The sequence below is a fragment of the Coregonus clupeaformis genome, chromosome 30 (genome assembly GCF_020615455.1).
Source record: "Coregonus clupeaformis isolate EN_2021a chromosome 30, ASM2061545v1, whole genome shotgun sequence".
NCBI lineage: Eukaryota > Metazoa > Chordata > Actinopteri > Salmoniformes > Salmonidae > Coregonus > Coregonus clupeaformis.
In genome coordinates this window covers 14,559,860-14,587,668 of record NC_059221.1, presented here as the reverse complement: position 1 = coordinate 14,587,668, position 27,809 = coordinate 14,559,860, and the positions used below count along the sequence as shown (strand labels likewise).

At 43.4% G+C, this 27,809-nt stretch overlaps 1 protein-coding gene across 3 annotated transcripts in view; it reads right to left on the bottom strand.

Moving 5' to 3' along the window:
• LOC121545840 (retinoic acid receptor gamma-A) overlaps window positions 1-27,809 on the bottom strand; it is a 134,997-nt gene that overhangs the window by 64,485 nt on the left and 42,703 nt on the right. Inside the window, exon 1 of one of the 3 annotated variants that reach the window (XM_041856699.2) lies at window positions 19,965-20,176. The exons of 1 other annotated variant lie outside the window; for it this stretch is intronic. The gene's annotated coding sequence lies outside the window, so the exon portion shown is untranslated. Of the gene's footprint in view, window positions 1-19,964; window positions 20,177-27,809 lie in introns of those variants that run through there. One more of the 3 variants, XM_041856702.2, reaches the window with a different exon arrangement.

The following is a 27,809-nucleotide window of genomic DNA, read 5'->3' as shown; positions in this document are numbered from 1 at the left end:
TCTAGGCTATCACCAGTCCAGCCTGTATACACACTCATCCTCAGCCCCAGGTAAAGTAAACCACCTAAGTACTGTAGACGCTTGTCGCTGGAAGAGCGCCCTACTGTTGGTTGTCTCTAGCTTTAACTCTGAGCCTAGCACCGTGCGCGTCCCAATCAGTCCTCCGTTCCCCCCAGAGTGATTTTATGAGTGGGTGGTTTCAGCTGCTTGTTTTTGAAATGTGGTTTGGAGAAACAGCAGAGCCAAGGAAATCAGCTAGAGCTGCTTTCTGGAACGGCCGTGGTTTGTGAATCAGGGGGAACAGAGACTGAGGAAGTATCTTGGAATTCGGGGGGAAAATGAAGAGGAAAAAAGAAAGATCTGAGGCTGAACTAGCTGAACTGCTGAACTCAGCAGAAAGCAGTAATGCACAGAGAGACAGAGAGAGAGAGAGAGAGAGAGAGAGAGAGAGAGAGAGAGAGAGAGAGAGAGAGAGAGAGAGAGAGAGAGAGAGAGAGAGAGAGAGAGAGAGAGAGAGAGAGAGAGAGAGAGAGAGAGAGAGAGAGAGAGAGAGAGAGAGAGAGAGAAAGAAAGAAAGAAAGAAAGAAAGAAAGAAAGAAAGAAAGAAAGAAAGAAAGAAAGAAAGAAAGAAAGAAAGAAAGAAAGAAAGAAAGAAAGAAAGAAAGAGAAAGAGAGAGAGAGAGAGAGAGAGAGAGAGAGAGAGAGAGAGAGAGAGAGAGAGAGAGAGAGAGAGAGAGAGAGAGTATGGGCACAGTGACAGTGTGGGCACTGGGGGGCAGTAAGTAGTGGCTGCCTGCCCAGGAAATATACATTTTTCCATACTCGCATAAAAGTTACACACATATAAAAAAAAACACATAGGCACTCTTGAAGTCCACACACTACACACATGTGCAAAAACACACACATCCCCCTTTCCACTGATCTCCCTCTTTCAGAGCCAGTTAATTACACTCTACTGCTGCAGGCAGCTTCAAACCACCACTAAGTTAAAGTTCCATTACAGTAAACTGTTCCACATGTGAACCCAGAGCAGAGCCCAGGCAGAGCCAGGGAGGGAGGGAGCAGGTAGGCAGGCAGGCAGGGAGCTGGCTAGCAGAGCAGGGAGGGAGGGAGGGAGGGAGGGAGAGGGAGAGAGAGAGAGAGAGAGAGAGAGAGAGAGAGAGAGAGAGAGAGAGAGAGAGAGAGAGAGAGAGAGAGAGAGAGAGAGAGAAATAAAGAGAGAGAGAGAGAAATAAAGAGAGAGAGACAGAGAGAGAGAAATAAAGAGAGAGAGAGAGAAATAAAGAGAGAGAGACAGAGAGAGAGAAATAAAGAGAGAGAGAGAGAAATAAAGAGAGAGAGACAGAGAGAAATAAAGAGAGAGGGAGTAGGCAGTGCCAGGCAGGCAGGAAGGAAGGCCGGGTGGCCACGTTTCAGGGAGGAGCAGCAGAAACAGCCCTATAGGCTATAGGCACCAACCACATACTGCCAACACAGCCATTTAACTGCAGTCTCTCTCTCCCTTTCTTCATCTCTCTCTCTCTCTCTCTCTCTCTCTCTCTCTCTCTCTCTCTCTCTCTCTCTCTCTCTCTCTCTCTCTCTCTCTCTCTCTCCCTCTCTCTCTCTCTCTCTCCCAGTCTGTTTCTCAAAAAAACTCTCTAGACCCAACTCTTAACCAACAACTCAAACCCCAATGACTATGCCCTTGTCACTCCCCTAACCCTTCTTACTCCTAAAACTACCAGTCTCCCCTTCTCTACACCCAACCTAACCCATCGCCACCCAGCCACCTCCCTTCCTCTATAACACTATAAGCCCTCTCCCTCTCAGGTGTCCTCTGCTTGTAAAACCATTATCATGACCCATAGAGCAAATCATCAGCGTGGCCAACACACTAGAACATCACTAAAGATTTCACAGTGTGCCTAATGGGGGAAGAGGTCCAGACTGGAAAAACAAAAACTGCCTACAAACACAGACCCATAATAATATGTGTGTGGGGGGGGACTTGGCCTGCGTTTGCCCTGTTTGGTTATCTGTCTCATGAACTCGGCCAGGCCCATAAAGCCAGTGTATTGTGTTCAGACCATCAGAGCTGGGAGAGGAGAAATAGGAGATGGAGGATTATCACAGCACTAACACACACACACACGCCAGGGCCAGGCATGTGCTACACATATTCCCAGAGGATGTCTGGAGGAGACAGAAACAACACCATATCAATTCATCCATGAGACAGAGACCGTGTCCGAATACCCGTACTTGTGTTCTAAATAGTAGGCATTTTGGGTATGCAAAAAAAATAACGTGTAGCATTAATGTAGTATTTACATGCCAGAATGTCACTCATTTCGGCTTTTCCTCTAGTAGAAATCACTGCACCTTATTGAGGATCAAGACCCATGTGTGTCTGACAACAGCTGACAATCATCTGAGGGGAGGCGCTGTACAATAAATGAACGAATGGCGGGAATCAACGCAATTGCTCATTATATGACACATTCTCAGTAGGATGAGCCTAGTATGCTGATATTTATTGCTTGTTGCATTCGTTTTTTCTAAACAGTACATTCTAAATAGTATGTAGTATGATTAGTAAACAGTATGTAGTTTAAGTTAGTAGTGGGCAAGTCAGATTTCAGACACTGCAATATACTTCCAACAGGCCTGATGTGTCCCAAATGGCACCCTATTCCCTATATAGTGCACTTTTGACCTATGGGCCCTGGTACACTACATAGGGAATAGGGTGCCATTTGGAAGGCAGCCATGGGCTCAGAGCTCCACAGACACAGTGAGTCTGATGGGAGGAACCTAACCTACCTGATCCCACAGATCTGGAGGAAAACACATCAGTCAAACGGTGATTCACACATATCTCAACGCTTGCCTGTCACTACCTTGGCTTATGGCAAAACAGAAGGCAGCAGACACACTAGTGGGTAGGAAGAATGGAGAGAAAGAAAGAGGGAATATTAGAAAGAAAGAGGGAATAAAAGAAAGAACGAATAAAAATCAAGAAAGAAAGAGAAAAAAGGAACATAACACCCCACCAGACCAGAGTGAACATTTAAAGAGCAACCCACTGAAAATGGATCCTTCTCCCCTCTCTTTCCCCAAACACAATAATGAATTAATAAAAGACTTGGCGCCAGCGTTTGTTAATGAGTCACATCAGCCGGGCTGCTTTTTACAGACCAGCCATTTGTGTTTTTATGTTGGGGCCTTATGCCCGGGTCCTGTGGTAGGCTGGGCCCGCTTGGCGTGGATCAGAGAGGCGGTCTGGTGCTATAAGGGGAGATGGGGAATTTGGGGTGACCTCATCCATCCCCCTCAGCCCCGGGCCCAAATGGGCACAGAGGGCCTTCCCACTTCCCCTGTGCCTGGGGGGCACAAAGGAGGCAGGGAGAGAGGCTGGGACGGAGAGAGGGAGAGAGGGAGAGAGCGGGACAGGCAGGCAGACAGGGAGACAGGCAGGGCAGGGAGAGAGGGAGGGAGGGAGACAGGGAGTGAGGCAGGGAGGGAGGAAGCTGGGGGGCACACAGCAGTCAAACAGACAAGCAGAGAGGCAGGCAGGCAGGCAGGCAGGCAGGCAGGCAGGCAGGCAGGCAGGCAGGCAGGCAGGCAGGCAGGCAGGCAGGCAGGCAGGCAGGCAGGCAGGCAGGCAGGCAGGCAGGCAGGCAGGCAGGCAGGCAGGCAGGCAGGCAGGCAGGCAGGCAGGCAGGCAGGCAGGCAGGCAGGCAGGCAGGCAGGCAGGCAGGCAGGCAGGCAGGCAGGCAGGCAGGCAGACAGACAGACAGACAGACAGACAGAAGGTTACACAGCCAACTATGAGTAGGATTTGTACCAGATCTGGGACTTTCCATCTTTGCCTGGGAGGTGCACTACTGTAGCATTTTAGTTAGCTTTACTTTGTTTCTGAAAATACTGTAAATACTTCTCAGCACTTCATTATGCTTAATGAGACTGATTGATTGGTTTTGATTGGTTTTCCATTGATCTAATCCAGAGAAACGCCACATATGAAAATAAATCAATTTAGGCTGAGAGAGAGAGGGCGAGATAGAGAGAGAGAGAGAGAGAGAGAGGGTTACTCTGGGTTGGTGAAGAGTGTTGGTTTCAGGAGAGATAGAAGGGGAGAGAGAGAGTGTGTGAGAGAGAGCGAGAAAGAGAGGGGGTGTGTGAAAAAGAAAAAGAAAGAGAGCGAGAAAGAGAGCGAGAGAGAGAGAGCAAAAGAGAGAAAGAGAGAGAATAGAAAGACAGAAAAAAAGAGAAAGTGAGAGCAAGACAGAGAGAGCGAGAGAGAATTGTTCCCACAGATCGAATGTCTGTCAAACAAAGGGTATCAAATCCTCTGTGAGCAAAACAACAATTGCGTCTTAACCGATGCGTTGGAACCCCTCTGGCGCTGACTGCTGCAGTGAAACATAACAAATAAATCACAGCATCTCAGGAAGCCATACTGCACCACACAACCCAACCAGTGGTTTCTACTCAGCAGATAGAAACCCAACCACTGCAGGTGAATCTATGTGTATTTGCTGGTGTGTTAAGTTGTTCACTATTGTGTGTTTCCTTTTCCATTCAACTGAAACATTTGATACCCGGCTATGCCTTGGTCTGTGTAGTAACATGTCACTGTTTGACACCAGAACATTGCTTGTGTTTAAACCATATTGTTCTGTTTGTCATTCAAGTAAACCAACCTCTCCCATGTTAGTGTACCACCAGCCAGTTTTCATTTTCTGACAGGAGTTGGTGAAAAGATATCTGAATGTTTACAATTCACCCCTGAATTCACCCTGAATAGGGCCATTTTTCTTTTACCACAGAGAAAGAAAACTCTTCGAGAAAAGGCTTGTTACATAAAAGGCTTGTTGGATCTTAACTTCAATGGGCAGACTGTAGACATGTCAAAAGGGAGGGAGTTTGGATATCTTAACTTCGCAGCCTCCAGATAGGTGAACTTAGCCAATATCTACCAAGTACGTACACAGGACATGAAAGCTTGGCACCATCAACGACTCTGCACTGATTTATTTTCTATTACAGACTTGCCTACTCTTGTCTATTGTTCCAAATTATGCATGTCTTCTTTGCACAATAAATCCAAATTGTGAATAAACCATGTCTGAGTTATAGCAACAATTATACAGTGATTGTACAAAACATTAGGAACACCTGCTCTTTCCATGACAGACTGACCAGGTGAATCCAGGTGAAAGCTATGATCCCTTATTGATGTCACTTGTTAAATCTACTTCAATCAGTGTAGATTAAGGGGAGGAGACATGTTAAAGAAGGATTTTTAAGCCTTGAGACAATTGAGACATGGATTAAGATCTACCTACCAGAGCTTTTATAAACCAAACAAAAAAAGATTATTACACACAATTATGAGAGTTTACACAATCTTGTAGTTGGCTGGGTGTGAAATAGATATCATAAACACAGTTTATTAGAAGAGATAAAACTTGACAGCTCAGAGTCCCTTTCTACAGCAGCTTGTTACGGGCACCTAGACATTACCCCTGACAGACTGATAGCTGATCCACCCACCGCCTCCAAACTGTCACACACACCGCCTCCAAACTATCATACACTCCATCATCTCAAACTAGTTTGACGTGGGTTCTTCTACAAGCCTGGCAACACAGATGCATATTTTACTTACAACAACAATGCCACGTCATTATATTAACGACTACCTTGAATATATAATTTGTCATTCACAGAAAGAGGTATTGTCTATGGATGTGTAGATAGATACCTGGGAGTGTCGACAGACAATTAAGCCTTTGTTTCAGCACCATAGATCAATCAAACATTTTCACATACAGTACTAAGTGCCCATGTGAAAAACGTTTTCCATTCTATTTTGGTCGATAGAACATATTGTGTTGTCTGTGCAGATGGTGGAAGGAAAATAATATGGAAAGATTGAGACATAAAACACTCAGCGAGACCGTGATGAAGTCATTCTGACAGCTCCTTTCCATGATGGTGTGGGAGAGTCGGTGAGGAGAAAAGGCAGTGGAGTCAGAGCTGCTTAACATTGAGACACTAACGGTTGGAGAAAGCACTAAAGAGAAACACAACACTTGGATATGGCAAAGAGGTAGAACAGGGAAGTGAAGGAGAGTTGAAACAGACTTCTTGAGACAGACAGACAGAGAGAGAGAGAGAGAGAGAGAGAGAGAGAGAGAGAGAGAGAGAGAGAGAGAGAGAGAGAGAGAGAGAGAGAGAGAGAGAGAGAGAGAGAGAGAGAGAGAGAGAGAGAGAGAGAGAGAGAGAGAGAGAGAGAGAGAGAGAGAGAGAGAGAGAGAGAGAGACCAACAGACCAAGAGAGAGAGAGAGAGAGAGAGAGAGAGAGAGAGAGAGAGAGAGAGAGAGAGAGAGAGAGAGAGCGAGAGAGAGAGAAAGAGAGAGAGAGAGAGAGAGAGAGAGAAAAGAGAGAGAGAAAAAGGCTGAGAGAGATGAATATGTAAAAGCATATAAAAGTATATAAGAGCTCAACAGTTACAAATGTAGGACTATCACTACCAGTGTAATGTAGTAATTACTGAAGAGGTCATTAGCATATAAAGTGACTGAGTTGAGGTGACTAAGCCATTGTGAGTTTACGGCATTGCTCACTTTAATGTTACAGTGGCTTGCGAACGTATTCACCCCCCTTGGCATTTTTCCTATTTTGTTGCCTTACAACCTGGAATTAAAATTGATTTTGGGGGGGTTTGTATCATTTGATTTACACAACATGCCTACCACTTTGAAGATGCAAAATATTTTTTATTGTGAAACAAACAAGAAATAAGAAAGAAAAAAAAAAATACTTGAGCGTGCAAAACTATTCTCCCCCTCAAAGTCAATACTTTGTAGAGCCACCTTTTGCAGCAATTACAGCTGCAAGTCTCTTGGGGTATGTCTCTATAATCTTGGCACATCTACCCACTTGGGCTTTGACTAGGCCATTCCAAGACACTTAAACCACTCAAGTGTTGCTTTAGCAGTATGCTTAGGGTCATTGGTCTGATGGAAGGTGAACCTCCGTCCCAGTATCAAATCTCTGGAAGACTGAAACAGGTTTCCCTCAAGAATTTCCCTGTATTTAGCGCCATCCATTATTCCTTCAATTCTGACCAGTTTCCCAGTCCCTGCCAATGAAAACATCCCCACAGCATGATGCTGCCACCACCATGCTTCACTGTGGGGATGGTGTTCTCGGGATGATGAGAGGTGTTGGGTTTGCGCCAGACATAGCGTTTTCCTTGATGGCCAAAAAGCTCAATTTTAGTCTCATCTGACCAGAGTACCTTCTTCCATATGTTTGGGGAGTCTCCCACATGCCTTTTGGCAAACACCCAAATGTGTTTGCTTATTTTGTTCTTAAAGCAATGGCTTGTTTCTGGCCACTCTTCGGTAAAGCCCAGCTCTGTGGAGTGTACGGCATAAAGTGGTCCTATGGACAGATACTCCAATCTCCACTGTGGAACTTTACAGCTCCTTCAGGGTTATCTTTGGTCTCTTTGTTGCCTCTCTGATTAATGCCCTCCTTGCCTGGTCCGTGAGTTTTGGTGGGCGGCCCTCTCTTGGCAGGTTTGTTGTGGTGCCATATTCTTTCAATTTTTTAATACTTCTCCACAACTTTGTCCCTGACCTGTTTGGAGAGCTCCTTGGTCTTCATGGTGCAACTTGCTTGGGGGTGCCCCTTGCTTAGTGGTGTTGCAGACTCTGGGGCCTTTCAGAACAGGTGTATATATACTGAGATCCTGTGACAGAGCATGTGACACTTAGATTGCACACAGGTGGACTTTATTTAACTAATTATGTGACTTCTGAAGGTAATTGGTGCACCAGATCTTATTTAGGGGCTTCATAGAAAAGGGGGTGAATACATATGCACGCACCACTTTTCCGTTATTTATTTTTTAGAATTTTTTGAAACAAGTTCTTTTTTTCATTTTGTGTATGTCCATTACGTGAAATCCAAATAAAAATCAATTTCAATTACAGGATGTAATGCAACAAAATAGGAAAAACGCCAAGGGGGATGAATACCTTTGCAAGGCACTGTACATGCTTTTATTGTTGTTTTCCATTATATTTTGCAGATGTTCTGCTCAGTTGAGAGGGATAACAATCTGTTTCTGTGAGAAAGGTTCGACATAATGCGTGTGTCAGTATCTCTGCTTTAGCCCAGGAATCACTGGCCACTTTAATAATGGAACACTCGTCACTTCAATAATGTTTACATATTTTTGCTTTACTCATCTCACATGTACAGTACTTGTCAAAAGTTTGGACACACCTACTCATTGAAGAGTTTTTCTTTATTTTAACTATTTTCTACATTGTAGAATAATAGTGAAGACATCAAAACTATGAAATAACACATATGGAATCATATAGTAACCCAAAAAGTGTTAAACAAATACAAACATATTTTATATTTGAGATTCTTCAAATAGCCACCCTTTGCCTTGATGACAGCTTTGCACAGTCTTGGCATTCTCTCAACCAGCTTCACCTGGATTGCTTTTCCAACAGTCTTGAAGGAGTTCCCACATATGCTGAGCACTTGTTGGCTGCTTTTCCTTCACTCTGATGTCCAACTAATCCCAAACCATCTCAATTGGGTTGAGGTTGGGGGATTGTGGAAGCCAGGTCATCGGATGAAGCACTCCATCACTCTCCTTCTTGGTCAAATAGCCCTTACACAGCCAGGAGGTGTGTTGGGTCATTGTCCTGTTGAAAAACAAATGATAGTCCCACTAAGCCCAAACCAGATGGGATGGCTTATTACTGCAGAATGATGTGGTAGCCATGCTGGTTAAGTGTGCCTTGAACTCTAAATAAATCACAGACAGTGTCACCAGCAAAGCACCCCCACACCATCACACCTCCTCCTCCATATTTCACGGTGGGAACTACACATGCCGTGATCATCCGTTCACCTACACCGCGTCTCACAAAGACACAGCGTTTGGAACCAGAAATCTCCAATTTGGACTCCAGACCAAAGGACAGATTTTCACCGGTCTAATGTCCATTGCTCGTGTTTCTTGGCCCACGCAAGTCTCTTATTATTATTAGTGTCCTTTAGGGCTCCCGAGTGGCGCAGCGGTCTAAGGCACTGCATCTCAGTGCTTGAGGCATCACTACAGACCCCCTGGTTCGATTCCAGGCTGTATCACAACCAGACGTGATTGGGAGTCCCATAGGGCGGCGCACAATTGGCCCAGTGTCGTCCAGGTTTGGCCGGTGTAGGCCGTCATTGTAAATAAGAATTTGTTCTTAACTGACTTGCCTGGTTAAATAAAAAAATTAAAAGAATAATAAAAAAAATAGTAGTGGTTTCTTTGCAGCAATTTGACCATGAAGGGAAAAAATGTATTTAGTCAGCCACCAATTGTGCAAGTTCTCCCACTTAAAAAGATGAGAGAGGCCTGTAATTTTCATCATAGGTACACGTCAACTATGACAGACAAAATGAGAAAAACCCAGCCACATTTCATCTTCAATGCCCTTGCTGATGGAAGGAGGTTTTCACTCAAAATCTCACGATACATGGCCCCATTCATTCTTTCCTTTACACGGATCAGTCGTCCTGGTCCCTTTGCAGAAAAACAGCCCCAAAGCATGATGTTTCCACCCCCATGCTTCACAGTAGGTATGGTGTTCTTTGGATGCAACTCAGCATTCTTTGTCCTCCAAACACGACGAGTTGAGTTTTTACCAAAAAGTTCTATTTTGGTTTCATCTGACCATATGACATTCTCCCAATCCTCTTCTGGATCATCCAAATGCACTCTAGCAAACTTCAGATGGGCCTGGACATGTACTGGCTTAAGCAGGGGGGACACGTCTGGCACTGCAGGATTTGAGTCCCTGGCGGCGTAGTGTGTTACTGATGGTAGGCTTTGTTACTTTGGTCCCAGCTCTCTGCAGGTCATTCACTAGGTCCCCCGTGTGGTTCTGGGATTTTTGCTCACCGTTCTTGTGATCATTTTGACCCCACGGGGTGAGATCTTGCGTGGAGCCCCAGATCGAGGGAGATTATCAGTGGTCTTGTATGTCTTCCATTTCCTAATAATTGCTCCCACAGTTGATTTCTTCAAACCAAGCTGCTTACCTATTGCAGATTCAGTCTTCCCAGCCTGGTGCAGGTCTACAATTTTGTTTCTGGTGTCCTTTGACAGCTCTTTGGTCTTGGCCACAGAGGAGTTTGGAGTGTGACTGTTTGAGGTTGTGGACAGGTGTCTTTTATACTGATAACAAGTTCAAACAGGTGCCATTAATACAGGTAACGAGTGGAGGACAGAGGAGCCTCTTAAAGAAGTAGTTACAGGTCTGTGAGAGCCAGAAATCTTGCTTATTTTCCACCATAATTTGCAAATAAATTCATAAAAAATCCTACAATGTGATTTTCTGGATTTTTTTTTCTCAATTTGTCTGTCATAGTTGACGTGTACCTATGATGAAAATTACAGGCCTCTCTCATCTTTTTAAGTGGGAGAACTTGCACAATTGGTGGCTGGCTAAATACTTTTTCCCCCCACTGTATTTGGGTTCATTAGAGCTGGTAACTCTAATGAATATATCCTCTGCAGCAGAGGTAACTCTGGGTTTTCCTTTCCTGTGGCGGTCCTCATGAGAGCCAGTTTCATCATAGCGCTTGATGATTTTTCGACTTCACTTTAAGAAACGTTCAAAGTTCTTCACATTTTCCGGATTGACTGACCTTCATGTCTTAAAGTAATGATGGACTGACCTTCATGTCTTAAAGTAATGATGGACTGTCGTTTCTCTGATTATTTGAGCTGTTCTTGCCATAATATGGACTTGGTCTTTTACCAAATAGGGCTATCTTCTGTATACCCCTACCTTGTCACAACACAACTGATTGGCTCAAACGCATTAAGAAGGAAAGAAATTCCACAAATGAACTTTTACCAAGGCACACCTGTTAATTGAAATGCATTCCAGGTGACTACCTCATGAATCTGGTTGAGAGAATGCCAAATTTGTGCAAAGCTGTCATCAAGGCAAAGGGTGGCTATTTTGAAGAATCTGAAATAGAAAATATATTTTGATTTGTTTAACACTTTTTTGGTTACTACATGATTCCATATGTGTTATTTCATAGTTTTGATTTCTTCACTATTATTCCACAATGTAGAAAATAGTAAAACTAAAGAAAAACCCTTGAATGAGTAGCTGTGTCTAAACTTTTGACTGGTACTGTATATACTGCATTGTATTCTATTCTACTGTATTTTAGTCTATGCCACTCCGACATTGCTCGTCCATATATTTATATATTTATTAATTCCATTCTTTAACTTTTAGATTTGTGTGTATTGTGTGTATTGTTGTGCATTGTTAGATATTACTGCACTGTTGGAGCTAGAAACACAAGCATTTCGCTACACCAACAATAACATCTGCTAAATATGTGTATGTGACCAATAAAATTTGATTTGATTTGATTTGAATCTAAGCAACACTCCAAGACAAGTACACACACATTTGTAAGAGTGCCACACACACACACACACACACACACACACACACACACACACACACACACACACACACAGCTGTACAGGTACGTGTAAAAATATCTTGTAATAGAGGATCAGAGGGGACCAGAGTCAGGAATGATACTGTCTAGCTAGTACATCCCACACATAGAGTATCACACCTGCAAAAATAGACACAGGAAATCGTGAGCTGATAGTTTCCATGTTAATTATAGTGTAGTGATGAGGAGAGAAGCCCCCTTGTTCCGTTCTTCTAAAACCACCTGTCGACCCCCTCCTAACCCCTCCCTACCCCCTACTACCCCTTCCCTACCACTTGGAACTTAACTGCTATAGAAATTATTGGCAGAGACAGGAATCAACAGCTCCCAGATTTATATCTCAAAGTCGTATCTCACAAACGGTCTGTTTTAAACATTTCTCTGTCAGAGTGATGAAAGAGTGAAATATCCTGGGGACTTTGAGTCAGATGTTTCCATTTGATCCCAAATGTGAGACACCATTTTTAGAAAAGGTGGACAAATAAACACCTAACGAAATAACAAAGTGGGTATTGATTTAATCAAGCTTTCTCTCTCGTGCAGTGAAAATGTTGTTAAAATATATATAGCCTCTTTTTGAAACCCCGAACTCTCACCTGGACTCAAGTGACAAAAAAACACTCACAACAAACACTGTAAAGCTTTTCCCATTGTTATTTTGAGTAGACAAGTGTGTGACATGTTTCTCCCTCTCAGCTCTGTGTGTGCATAAAACAGAGTCTTGTGTTGTTGATGTGTGTACTGTGTGTGTGATCTCAGCCAGACTCCACAGCCAAGCCTGTCGTGTCCCTGGACGTGTTAACTAGCATTCCGTCACACATTAAAAATAAATATGGAGTTTGTTTGTTAGGAGGCTGCTGTTGTTGCCATGCCCTTTGGTAATGCACTGCATCAAGCCATAAGTCTAGCCCTTCAGATAATACACAAATAACACCAAATAACACTTGGGCTCCCGAGTGGCGCAGCGGTCTAAGGCACTGCATCTCACTACAGACCCTGGTTCGATTCCAGGCTGTATCACAACCTGGCCGTGATTGGTAGTCCCATAGGGCGGTGCACAATTGACCCAGCGTCGTCCGGGTTTGGCCGGGGTAGGCCGTCATTGTAAATATGAAATTGTTCTTAACTGACTTGCCTAGTTAAATAAAACACCCTTAAGAACTAAATGAGTCCCATATAAAAGTATTAATAGCAATGTACTTTTACAATTGCTAAATAAAATAATTGTATATAACCTTTGCCAGTCGTAAAAGAAAGATAGCACAATGGTGCTATGTGTTGACGTGGAACTGTATAGTGAAACTAACTCTATGTGGAAGTTTCTCTGTCTCAGTCCGTCTTTCCAAAGAAACATACACAGAGCAGTACCCACGGGTGTAGCAACGCTGTGTTGAGAGACAGAGCAGAGTGATATTACTCTGACTCAGTGATGACTTAGTGATGATTTCTAGTGTTTTCCAGATGACCATATGTCATTGACTGACTCCAAGTCAAGTACACTATAGGGAGCCTAGGTCAAAAGTGGTACACTATATATGGAATAGGGAATAGGGTGTCATTTTGGACACAACCCTAGTGATGATTTCCCATTTCATTCCAGATGACCAGATGTGACTGACTGACTCCAAGTGAAGATGATAGTGAGAGTCAAGCTGATATGACAGCAGCAGAGTAACACTGACATCATGATGGGCTATGAACAGACATCCATCACTCACTCATTCACAAAGTCAGTCTACTGGATGTTTTAAAGTAACTGTCCAGTGAAAATCATATTCTGTTAACTCATACCCAAATAATGTTGTTGACTCATCCTATGCTCATATTTGTGGCCAAAGCATTAATAAAAATACAAAATAAAATCACTCTAACTTACTGTATATCTCAAACAGACCGTTTAAAAATGCTTTCTATTTCCTCATAGAGTATGATGTCATACTCCTGAGGAGGATGAGCTGGCCAATCAGCGGCCTACTCGCGTGAATATTTTTAATTACCGGTATACACCCACTCTGTTGTTGTAGTACACCCACACCATTCCAACACTGAAAAGCTGCTTTTTAACATACTTAATTTAAAAATGTCGGAAGGAAAACGATTTCACTCATATTGTAATTAATTATAGGTCATATTTCATAGAAATCTGGAAACACTGGACAGTTACTTCAAACACACCACAGTCCAAACATCCTTCATGTCACACTCCTGTGGTCCGGCCAGCGAGAAAGAGAGAGGCCAGAAGTGCCACAGGTGCAACACACACATGCACGTACAGACACACGCACACGCACACACACACACACACACACACACACACACACACACACACACACACACACACACACACAGGGGCAACGCCTAGACCAAGGCAGTGAAGGGGAGCAGTGGACTGACCTGTGCTGCTAACTCAACTGGACCAATGCTTATTCAGCCACACACACACACACAAAAACACACACACAGTTTAGAATAGTCACATGGTTTAGAATAGTCACATGGTTTAGAATAGTCACATGGTTTAGAATAGTCACATGGTTTAGAAAAACAGATGGACTAAAAAGACAACATGGATGCTAGCCAGAATCACTGATCCCTCCTTCACTCATATTTGTGGCCAAAGCATAAATTGGAGAAAAAACACTTATTTGAACCCAGCTCAAACTTGTTTCTCAAACAGACCGTTTTAGAGTTCAATGTGTCAAATCGGAGGGCCTGTTCTCTGGACCTCTGGCATTCTCTATGGGGGTGCCACAGGGTTAAATTCTCGGGCCGACTCTATTCTCTGTGTATATCAATGATGTCGCTCTTGCTGCTGGTGACTCTCAGATCCACCTCTACGCAGACGACACCATTTTGTATACATCTGGCCCTTCATTTGACACTGTGTTAACAAACCTCCAAACGAGCTTCAATGCCATACAGCACTCCTTCCGTAGCCTCCAATTGCTCTTAAACGCTAGTAAAACTAAATGCATGCTCTTCAATCGAACGCTGCTTGCACCCGCCTGCCCGACTAGAATCACTACTCTCTGCAGGTCTGACTTAGAATATGTGGACAACTGCAAATACCTAGGTGTCTGGTTAGACCGTAAACTCTCCTTCCAGACTCACATTAAGCATCTCCAATCCAAAGTTAAATCTAGAATCGGTTTCCTATTTCGCAACAAAGCCTCCTTCACTCATGCTGCCAAACATGCCCTCGTAAAACTGACTATCCTACCGATCCTTGACTTCGGCGATGTCATTTACAAAATAGCCTCCAACACTCTACTCAGCAAATTGGATGTAGTCTATCACAGTGCCATCCGTTTTGTCACCAAAGCCCCATATACTACCCACCATTGTGACCTGTACGCTCTCGTTGGCTGGCCCTCACTACATATTCGTCGCCAAACCCACTGGCTCCAGGTCATCTATAAATCACTGCTAGGCAAATCCCTGCCTTATCTTAGCTCATTGGTCACCATAGCAACACCCACCCGTAGTATGCGCTCCAGCAGGTATATCTCACTGGTCATCCCCAAAGCCAACACCTCCTTTGGCCGCCATTCCTTCCAGTTCTCTGCTGCCAATGACTGGAACAAACTGAAAAAATCTCTGAAGCTGGAGACTCTTATCTCCCTCACTAACTTTAAGCATCAGTTGTCAGAGCAGCCTACCGATCACTGCACCTGTACACAGCCCTTCTGTAATTAGCCCACCCAACTACCTCATCCCCATATTGTTATTTATTTTGCTCATTTGCACCCCAGTATCTCTATTTGCACATCATCTTCTGCACATTTATCATTCCAGTGTTAATACTAAATTGTAATTATTTTGCACTATGGCCTATTTATTGCCTTACCTCCATAACTTACTACATTTGCACACACTGTATATCAAAGTGGGGGAAAAGTATTTAGTCAGCCACCAATTGTGCAAGTTCTAAAACTTAAAAAGATGAGAGAGAGGCCTGTAATTTTCATCATAGGTACCGTCAACTATGACAGACAAATTGAGTGAAAAAAATCCAGAAAATCACATTGTAGGATTTTTGTTAATTTATTTGCAAATTATGGTGGAAAATAAGTATTTGGTCACCTACAAACAAGCAAGATTTCTGGCTCTCACAGACCTGTAACTTCTTCTTTAAGAGGCTCCTCTGTCCTCCACTCGTTACATGTGATAATGGCACCTGTTTGAACTTGTTATCAGTATAAAAGACACCTGTCCACAACCTCAAACAGTCACACTCCAAACTCCCACTATGGCCAAGACCAAAGAGCTGTCAAAGGGACAACAGAAACAAAATTGTAGACCTGCACCAGGCTGGGAAGACTGAATCTGCAATGGCAAGCTTCTTGGTTTGAAGAAATCAACTGTGGGAGCAATTATTAGGAAATGGAAGACATACAAGACCACTGATAATCTCCCTCGATCTGGGCTCCACGCAAGATCTCACCCCGGTGGTCAAAATGATCACAAGAACGGTGAGCAAAAATCCCAGAACCACACGGGGGACCTGGTGAATGACCTGCAGAGAGCTGGGACCAAAGTAACAAAGCCTACCATCAGTAACACACTACGCCGCCAGGCTCAAAACCTGCAGTGCAGACGTGTCCCCTGCTTAAGCCAATACATGTCCAGGCCCGTCTGAAGTTTGCTAGAGTGCATTTGGATGATCCAGAAGAGGATTGGGAGAATGTCATATGGTCAGATGAAACCAAAATAGAACTTTTTGGTAAAAACTCAACTCAATGTGTTTGGAGGACAAAGAATGCTGAGTTGCAAACCAAAGAACACCACTACCTACTGTGAAGCATGGGGGTGGAAACATCATGCTTTGGGGCTGTTTTTTCTGCAAAGGGACCAGGACGACTGATCCGTGTAAAGGAAAAGAATGAATAGGGCCATGTATCGTGAGATTTTGAGTGAAACCCTTCTTCCATCAGCAAGGGCATTGAAGATGAAACATGGCTGGGCTCTTTCAGCATGACAATGATCCCAAACACACCGCCCGGGCAACGAAGGAGTGGCTTGTGAGCATTTTCAAGGTCCTGGAGTGGCCTAGCCAGTCTCCAGATCTCAACCCCATAGAAAATCTTTGGAGGGAGTTGGAAAGTCCGTGGTTGCCCAGCGACAGCCCCAAAACATCACTGCTCTAGAGGAGATCTGCATGGAGGAATGGGCCAAAATACCTTGTGAATTCTTACAGAAAACGCTTTGACCTGCGTCATTGCCAACAAACGTATATAACAAAGTATTGAGAAACTTTTGTTATTGACCAAATACTTATTTTCCACCATAATTTGCAAATAAATTCATTAAAAAATCCTACAATGTGATTTTCTGGATTTTTTTCTCAATTTGTCTGTCATAGTTAACGTATACCTATGATGAAAATTACAGGCCTCTCTCATCTTTTTAAGTGGGAGAACTTGCACAATTGGTGGCTGACTAAATACTTTTTTTCCCCACTGTAAGATTTTCTATTGTGTTTTTGACTGTACGTTTTGTTTATCCCATATGTAACTCTGTGTTGTTGTTGTTTTTATCGCACTGCTTTGCTTTATCTTGGCCAGGTCGCAGTTGTAAATGAGAACTTGTTCTCAACTGGCTTACCTGGTTAAATAAGGTGAAATTAAAATAATACAACAGAAATTAAAAAATGCTTGTATTTCCTCATAGAGTATAAAGTCATACTCCTGAGGAGGATGAGCTGGCCGATCAGCAGCCTACACGTATGAATATTTTTAAATGACCGGTATACGCCCACACCATTCTGTTGTTGGGGTACGCCCACACCATTCCAACACAGAAAAGCTGCCATTAACATACTTAATAATAAAAAAAATGTGGAAGGAAAACTATTTAATTGACATTGTAATTAATTATAGGTAATATTTAATAGAAATCTGGAAACACTGGACAGTTACACCACAGTTCAAACATCCTTCATGTCACACTTACAGTATGTCATTTAGGTCTGGCGAGAGAGAGAGAGAGAGAGAGAGAGAGAGAGAGAGAGAGAGAGAGAGAGAGGCCAGAAGTGCCACAGGTGCAACACACACACACATGCACGTACAGACACACACACACACACACACACACACACACACAGGGGCAATGCCAAGGCCAAGGCAGTGAAGGAGCAGTGGACTGACCTGTGCTGCTAACTCAGCTGGATCAACGCTTATTTAGCCACACACACACACACACTCTCACACACACACACACTCTCACACACACACACACTCTCACACACACACACACTCTCACACACACACACACTCTCACACACACACACACTCTCACACACACACACACTCTCACACACACACACACTCTCACACACACACACACTCTCACACACACACACACGGTTTAGAATAGACACATAGTTTAGAAGAACATGATGGACTAAAAAGACAACATGGATGCAAGCCAGAATCACTGATCTCTCTCTGATATATTCAAATCATGCAGCTCTAAATGTCCCATAACCGTAACGCCCTACCTGTTCACTACCGTGGCGCAGCCTGCCTGCCGCCGCGGTAACAAGCTGAAGTATAAAGTCATACTCCTGAGGAGGATGAGCTGGCCGATCAGCAGCCTACACGAATTAATATTTTTAAATGACCGGTATACGCCCACACCATTCTGTTGTTGGGGTACGCCCACACCATTCCAACACAGAAAAGCTGCCATTAACATACTTAATAATAAAAAAAATTGGAAGGAAAACTATTTAATTGACATTGTAATTAATTATAGGTAATATTTCATAGAAATCTGGAAACACTGGACAGTTACTTTAAACCCGCCACAGTTCAAACATCCTTCATGTCACACTTACAGTATGTCATTTAGGTCCGGCGAGAGAGAGAGAGAGAGAGAGAGAGAGAGAGAGAGAGAGAGAGAGAGAGAGAGAGAGAGAGAGAGAGAGAGAGAGAGAGAGAGAGAGAGAGAGAGAGAGAGAGAGAGAGAGAGAGAGAGAGAGAGAGAGAGAGAGAGAGAGAGAGAGAAAGAGAGAGAGAGGAGAGAGAGAGAGAGAGAGAGAGAGAAGAGGGAGAGAGAAAGAGAGAGAGAAGAGAGAGAAGCGAGAAAGAGAGAGAGAGAGAGAGAGAGGCCAGAAGTGCCACAGGTGCAACACACACACACATGCACGTACAGACACACACACACACACACACACACACACACACAGGGGCAACGCCAAGGCCAAGGCAGTGAAGGAGCAGTGGACTGACCTGTGCTGCTAACTCAGCTGGATCAACGCTTATTCAGCCACACACACGCACACACTCTCACACACACACACACGGTTTAGAATAGACACATAGTTTAGAAGAACATGATGGACTAAAAAGACAACATGGATGCAAGCCAGAATCACTGATCTCTCTCTGATATATTCAAATCATGCAGCTCTAAATGTCCCATAACCGTAACGCCCTACCTGTTCACTACCGTGGCGCAGCCTGCCTGCCTCCGCGGTAACAAGCTGAACCAGTTAACAAGGCATTCACGTCTGTCTGTGCCTTACCCAAGTATATAACCTTACCCAACAACCACGCACTATGAATGGAACTACTACAATACACTGACAAGTAAACTGAGCCTAGATTTAGAGAGTAGAGACACACCTCAGTCCAGAGGCATTAGGCTCTGCTGTTTAGAAGGTGGAAAATAATGCTCTGTCCCTGAGTCCCTGAATGACTGTTCACATTGTTGTGTTGTGTCCATGTGGTCACAATAATAAGTAGGAACGATTAGGTCAAGGATGGGTCAGTCACACACACACACAAACACTCTTTTCCACACATGAACAGTGTAGATCAAACAGACCCAGGCAGGCATGTATCCACTTACATTTACAAAGGCACACATGCTAATAAAAACACTGTGGGCTCTGGGGTAACACTCTTAACATTCACTAACTAGCACACACAGGCACGCAACCCAGCAAATGACTGACACACACGAAAACACACACTGTAAAACAGACACTGTAATGAACACACACACACACACCGTTCAAAAAACACTCTCGCAAACACATAGTGTACACACACAGAGAGACAGACATACACTCCCATACAAATGCACACTGACTGAACCGACACAATCTGCAACAAATAAATACAACTAGAGAGATGAGGAAACCTGGTCCAGTTTATGGAAACCCTGATCAGTTCTCTATATACTCTCTGCCTCATACTCTCAATCTCTGTCTTTAATTTAAACCGTCGACAATTTCTGTTAAAGCTCCCTCTCCAAAAAATGCAGTCTCTCCCAAACTCTGTAACTTTAACTTCAAACTCTAAAAGCAGAAAGAACAGAACACTAGAAGGAAAAAGAGGAGAACAACCATTCATATTGTTTCTAAACTTCTCTGAAAGTAGAAAGTACTCACCCACTCTAATGTTGTGCTGGCAGACAGACAGATATATGGAGTGCTGGTCCAAGCAGACAGATAGATGGAGTGCTGGTCCAAGCAGACAGATAGATGGAGTGCTGGTCCAAACAGACAGATGAGCAGGAGGAAAAGGAGTAGAGGAGAGATTTGTGTACGTTTATCAGTCTCTTTGACAGCAAAGAGGATAGCAACGAGTTTCTCTCTCACTCCCTCCCCTTCTCTCTCTCTCTCAAGCTCTCTCTCTCAAGCTCTCTCTCTCTCAAGCTCTCTCTCTCTCTCTCTTATTCAACACTCTCTCTCCGTCTCTTTCACTAAGAAATAATCATGCTCTCTGATTCATAAAGCCAGCCTTTGTCACGTGATCCTACACTGTAAATATACAGCACATTTTTTCACCGGCCACAAAATGCCTAGAGGGAAGAGAAAGCCCCATAAAGCTTCATTTTCTGTTTTTTATTCTTTCCCTCTCTCCCTTATTCTCATGTTCTCTCCTCTCTTTTTAGAACTCACACTTTCCCTACTTTGTGCTCTGTATGTGTGAAATGTAGTTACTTAACTAAACAGAGTCAAACATACAAGAAACATATTTTCAAACATGAAACCGGTAGAGGATATACAAATATAGCTGACTATGTATCTACACTGACGTCAATCTGTCCGCCAACCATGGTTCATTTGAGGGAAACCTCCAAGGGGGTTGAGTTGTATGTAGCATGAATGTAGTACAGTAGGTTACTGTATGTGCTCAAATCCAAGGTTCTCAGTGTGATGTCTACAAACACATAGGCATGCATTACAAGACGTCTGACCCATTTAGCGACTTTCTCAACCCATAAGTGTATCGGTTACACTTTATTTGGCTTTCATGAATAATACATTATAAATAATGTTAACTATTAATTCAGAAATGCTTACTTATTATAAAGTGTTACCAAAGAATGTCATCACTGTCTACCAAAAGAAATTACCTTTCAAAATACTTTTGTAAGTCAAAAAACAAATAGGGAAGTCCCCAGTAAGATGGCAGCAGTAGTAGTAGTAGTTTGGGTGTTTTCTCTCTCTCTCTCTCTCTCTCTGATCTGTGTTTGTGTTTGTTGAGCAGTTCGTTTGTGGTTCTGGGCGTGTGCTTGGAGTGCCTTAGCCTGGTGCCGTTGGTTTCTCAATGTCATATTGTGATTTGAGATTGTTTTGCTTCGAAGGCAGGCACCCCAAAACCTTGTCTCTGACCCCTTCTAGAACACAGAAGAGGGCTCTCAAGGGCTTCTAGAATCTAGCACAAGCTCAGTAGTTCTTCCCAATAGAAATACTCTTCTCCATTTCTCAACATTGTCTCTAAACACCGAACATATCGAAGTCCTCTCTAGAATAGACGAACACAACACACCTCACCATGTGTCATCTCTACAGCTTCAGTATGACAGGGAGTCACTGCCATAACGCTCAATGTAACAATCCCATCCAGCATACCTTCACCTGGCTTCTCCCAACTAACACATCATCACATCTGCTGTCCAAGTCCTCCTCCTAAACTCCAAGGCTGTGTCTGAAATGGCACCCTTTTCACTATATAGGGAATAGAGTGGTCCATGGTTGTCAAAAGTAGTGCACTATATAGGGAATTGAGTGATCCAGGGTGGTCAAAAGTAGTGCACTATATGGAATTCAGACGCAGCCCGATACAGCTAGTTCCTTCCTACTGAGTGTCCTCTACTGGCCCATTGATAGTAATTGAGTGTCTGTGTCCTGAATGAACCTGACCTAAATATGTCTCTTTAATGAAATCAAGCCATTAGAACCACATAAAAGCCCTTCCTTCCTATGTCCCTGTGTTCCCTTTCTGTTTATAGCGCTATCTCCCAGATGCTTATACTGGACATCCTCCAAGCCCTTTTTACATCAGCAGTTGTCACAACGTGCCTTACAGATACCTGGCCTAAAACCCAAAGAGCAAGCAATGCAGCAAAGCATACCTTCATGCAGAAAGAACACCTGTATACAGCCTGTGTTGTTTATGTTTACAGTAACAGACAGTGAGGTGCGAGAGACACTTTACAAGGCTGGCATCAGATCCTTACATGTACCCAACCCAACCCAAGAGGAAGTGGTTTTACTAAGCCACGCAGCCCAGAGTTTCATAACCCTTATCATAGTTTAGTTTACTTTTATAAGGTGGCAACTGCAAGGTGTTACAGAGGGTAGTGCGTACGGCCCAGTACATCATTGGGACCGAGCTCCCTGCCATCCAGGACCTCTATACCAGGCAGTGTCAGAGGAAGGCCCTAAAAATTGTCACATACTTTTCTCTCTGCTACTGCACAGCAATTGGAACCAACAGGACCCTGAACAGCTTCTACCCCCAAGCCATAAGACTACTAAATAGTTAACCAAATAGCTAACCGGGATATCTGTATTGACCTTCTTTGCACTAACTCTTTTGACTCATCATATACACTGCTGCTACTGTTTATTGTATATCCTGTTGCCTAGTCACTTTATCCCTACCTATATGTACATATCTACCTCCATTTCCTCATAGCCCTGCACATCGACTCGGTACTGGTACCCCGTGTATATAGCCAAGTTATCGTTACTCATTGTGTATTTATTCCTTGTGTTATTATACTGTAATGATTTTTTCTATATTTTTCTCTCTGCATTGTTTGAAAACGACCCCTAAGTAAGCATTTCACTGTTAGTCTACACATGTTGTTTACGAAGCATGTGACAAATAAAATGTGATTTGATTTGTTGTTTAATAAGGATTAAAGAAGTGGAGACGTCAGTAGAATCCCTGAATGTGTTCGTCACAAATTATCTGATTTCTTAACATGCAAAATACTGTAACTCAAGCAACAGAAGTCATGAATGCGAACATCATAATATCTGCTCTACAACAATACTATAATGTGTACTAAATGTCAAATTTTCATGGATTTGTGTGGGTGTGTGCACATGTGCATAAACATGTGCATGTTCAAGCCATGCTTGTGGGTGTGCGCTCTGTGTGCGTCCTTCTGTGTTAACAAAATATACTGACCATGTGGTGCTTTCTTATAGAATTATGCCTGTGAGCATAAGTGTGCCTGTGTATTGAACTGTGTGTGTGTGTGCATTAGTGTGTGTTTGTCAGTAGTTGCAGCTACAGGGGAGGTCAGGGGTTAGTAGTGTTTGTGTTTGAGTGTCAGTGGAGTGTGCTGCAGGGGGAGATTTATGATGTGACTGTCTGGGAGACTGCAGAGTGGAGGATAATGAAGATAGATCAGAGTCCTATCTCGCTCTCTCTTTATCTCCCTCTCTCTCCCTCCCTCTCTCTCTCTACCTCTCTCTTCCCTCCCTCTCTCTCTGTCTCTCTCTGGCCCCTCTCTCATTCTCCTTTCTCTCTTGCCCCTCAGCACCTCTCTACCTCTCCCTCTCTCTCCTTCTCTCTCCCTCTCTACCCCCCTCTCTCTCCCCCCCTCTCTCGCTCTCTCTCTCCCCTAAGCCCTCCTCTCTCTCTCTGGTCAGCACTAGGAAAATGGCCAACCAAACCGCCGCCTCACTATTGGAGAACTACAGTTACCTTAACCCCCTGGGTGGCATCATCAATTCTGACACAGTAGTATTCTCCGACAACAAGCCTGCAGCTGAGCCATTTAATCCTTTTTGGTTCAATAGCAGCACTTCTTGTGTAAATCAGCACACAATGCTTCATGCCACGGTACTATAGAATGGACTCTCCATGACTCCTTGTTGGATGAGATGGTATATTTTTTTGAAGATTAAAATATTCCTGAAAATATTGTAATCCAGTGTATGTCTGTTTCTACTTATTTTCATTCTGAGAAACCATAGAAGTGTATAAGCCTGGGGCTGGCTGGCAGAGGAGAAGGAGAAAATAGTAAATAGGAGAGGAAGGAGGGAGGGAGGGGAATCAAGGACAGAGGGAGGGGTTGAGTAGGATGGAGGGAGAGAGAGAGAGAGAGAGAGAGAGAGAGAGAGAGAGAGAGAGAGAGAGAGAGAGAGAGAGAGAGAGAGAGAGAGAGAGAGAGAGAGAGAGAGAGAGAGAGAGAGAGAGAGAGAGAGAGAGAGAGAGAGAGAGAGAGAGAGAGAGAGAGAGAGAGAGAGAGAGAGAGAGAGAGAGAAAGAAAGAAAGAAAGAAAGAAAGAAAGAAAGAAAGAAAGAAAGAAAGAAAGAAAGAAAGAAAGAAAGAAAGAAAGAAAGAAAGAAAGAAAGAAAGAAAGAAAGAAAGAAAGAAAGAAAGAAAGAGATTGTGCTCTTCTCTCTCTCTCCCCCTCCCTCTTTCCCTCTCTCAATAACTCTCTCTCTCCAAATTTCCCTCTCTCTCTCCTTCTCTCCCTTCCACTCTCTCTCTCTTTCTCTCTCCCTTTCTGTCTCTCCTTCCCCTTTTTCTCATTCTTTCTGTTTTTCTCTCTCTCTCTCCGGCAGTGCTTTAACGGTGATGAATGACACACACACACAAGGTAAAAAAGATAGGGTGAGAGAGGGAGCTGGTGGTGGTGACAGGTTTTAATCAGCTACAAGATGCCTTTAATGAGATCACTATTTCCCTGCATTCAGACTGATGTCGTGAAGTTTGGTGCCGCACTGAGACATGTAGGGGACCCACGGCATCCACGCTCGCGTGCACACACACACACACACACACACACACACACAGTTCACACACATACTCAAACACACACACGTAAATATACACTTACCTACTCACTCAGTTACACATAGTCCGTTTTTAGATCCCAAGTTATATACACATCATGTGAAATGAAAGAGCTCATTCATTCAGTCTTCTGGCAAAACGCACACTTTTACAGTCCGAATGCCATGAAGGAAAAACACACACACACAGAGGAATACAACTCAACGGAAAATTAGATGCTAGGAGAATAGTATAGTGTGTGTTAGGCAAGGAGGCTTGGGGCAACTACTACTACTACTACTATGTTTCAACAACAAATACGTATGTTTATATAGGAGCATAAAAGCACATAGAGAGTTTATTTTGTGTTTATTCTGGACGAAAGAGATGAGAGAGGGAAAGAGACAGAGGGAGAGAGAGAGAGGGGGGAGGGAGAAAAGAGAGAGAGAGTGTGTGTGTGTGTGTGTGTGTGTTTGGGGGTGCAATGAAGGGTTGTCCACACAGTTAGCGGCAGGCATGTGTGCCAGCACAAGCAGTGCACACAGCCCTATTCCCTAACATGTCCAATGAAAGGTGAATGGCCCTCCTGTCTATACTTTCCTCAAAATCGGTCATGATGTCACCCTGAACCCTCTGCAAACCCAGCTCTGTCAAAAAGTATTACTACAGCACCCCCTCTTTCTGCCTAATTTTCTTACTTTCTCTTTCCACCTCTCCTTCTTTCTCTGCGCTCTCTCTCTCTCCGTTCTTCCTCCCTCTCTCCTCTCGCTCTGCCTGAATTATTTCAGCCGAAACCACATTCTTTTTCTTTATTTCCTGTTTTGTATTCTTTCTCGTATCCTTCCACTCACCTTCACCCATCTTTCACCCATCTTTCTCTCCCTCTTTCTCTTCCTTGCCCCTAAAACCCCCTCTTCTTTTTCTCTCCCTCTCCGCTCCCTCTCTCGCTGCCTCCTCTCTCTTTCACCCCCTCTCTCTCTCCTTCTGTCTCTCTCCCTGGCTGGCTCGTTCTAATTGAATCACCACAAGTTGCGGTGCGGAGCCAAATGTGCCAGGATGTTCTGATTAAGATAGACTTTGTTTAAGCAGTGGTTTTACAAAATTGCTCCGAGTGCTGGGGAGGGAGAGAGAGAGAGAGAGAAGACTTCTGCAAAGTCAAAAATAAATAAAAACAGGAGGGGGGATGAAGAAATTGAGAGAAGTGGTAAAAGAAGAGAGAAAGAAACCCAGACTTCACCAAAGAAATCAGAAATTGTCATCCTGCAAGAAACATGGTATAGAGGAGATGGACCTACTGGTTGCCCTCTAGGTAACAGAGAGCTGGTAGTTCCGTCTACCAAACACAGGGAAGAGACTCAGGGGGGTATGCTATTTTGGTATAGATCAGACTTAACCCACTCCATTAAATTAATCAAAACAGGAACCTTTTACATTTGGCTAGAAATTCTAAAGGAAATGATCTCAACAGAGAAAAATGTCATCCTGTGTGCTGCCTATATACCCCCACTAGAATCCCCATACTTTAATGAAGACAGCTTCTCCATCCTAGAGGGAGAGGTCAATCCTTTCCAGGCCCAGGAACACGTACTAGTCTGTGGTGACCTAAACGCCAGAACTGGACAGGAACCCGACATTCTCAGCATACAGGGGGACAAACACCTCCCTGGAGGTGACAGCATTCCCTCCCAAACATGCCCCCCTAGACACAATTACAACAAAACAACCAACAAAAATGGGTCACAACTCTTCCAGCTCAGTCACACGCTGGGTCTGTACATAGTAATTGGTAGGCTTCAAGGGGACTCCTATGGTTAGCGTACCTACAGGTCATCCCTTGGCAGTAGTACCGTTTTAGACAACTTCCTGGACAAAATGTTTCACTGCAATAGTGTAAACTAGGTGTAAACTTGGCAGTAGAAAGCCTAAACTGTATATTTGACCTTTCAGCTTCCTTATCAAATCAAAAAATGTCAAGCAGACAACCTAAGAAAATTAACAAGAATTACATATGGTTTGATGAAGAATGCAAAACCCTAAGAAAGAAATTGAGAAACATATCCAGCCAAAATACAGAGACCCAGAAAACCTGAGCCTACACCTTCACTATGATGAAACACTAAAACCATACAGAAATACACTTTTGAAAAAATGAGGAACAGCACGTCAGAAATCAGCTCAATGTAACTGAAGAATCCATTGACTCTAACCACTTTTGGGAAAATTGGAACACACTAAACAAACAACAACACTAAGAGCTATCTATCCAAAATAGAGATGTATGGATAAACCACTTCTAAATAAAAAAATGTGGCTCTATGAAAAAAGAACAAACAGCAAAAACATATACATGATAAACTACAAATCTTAGAATCAGCTATTAAAGATTACCAGAACCCACTGGATTCTTCAATTACATTGAATGAACTACAGGACAAAATACAAACCCTACAACCCAAAAAGGCCTGTTGTGTTGATGCTATCCTAAATGAAATGATAAAACATACAGACCACAAATTCCAATTGGCTATACTTATACTCTTTAACATCATCTTCAGCTTTGGCATCTTCCCCAATATTTGGACCAAGGACTGATAACCCCAATCCACAAAAGTGGAGACAAATTTGACCCCAATAATTACAGTGGAAACTGAGTCAACAGCAATCTCTGAAAAATCCTCTGCATTATCATCAACAGCAGACTCCAACATTTCCTCAGTGAAAACAATGTCCTGCGCAAATGTCAAATTGGCTTCTTACCAAAACATCATACGGTAGACACCTGCATACCCTTATTGACAAACAAACAAAACAAAACAAAAGCAAAGTCTTCACATGCTTTGTTGATTTCAAAAAAGCTTTTGACTCAATTTGGCATGAGGGTCTGCTATATAAATTGATGGAAAGCTGTGTTGGGAGAAAAACATATGACATTATAAAACAACAAGTGTGCAGTCAAAATTGGATTTAAACACACAGATTGCTTTCATCAGGGCCGTGAGGTGAGACAGGGATGCAGCTTGAGCCCCACCCTCTTCAACATATATATCAATGAATTGGCAAGGGCACTAGAATAGTCTGCAGTACCCGGCCTCACCCTACTGGACTCAGAAATCAAATGTCTACTGTTTGCAGATGATCTGGTGCTTCTGTCCCCAACCAAGGAGGGCCTACAGCAGCACCTAGTTCAGGGTTTCCCAAACTCAGTC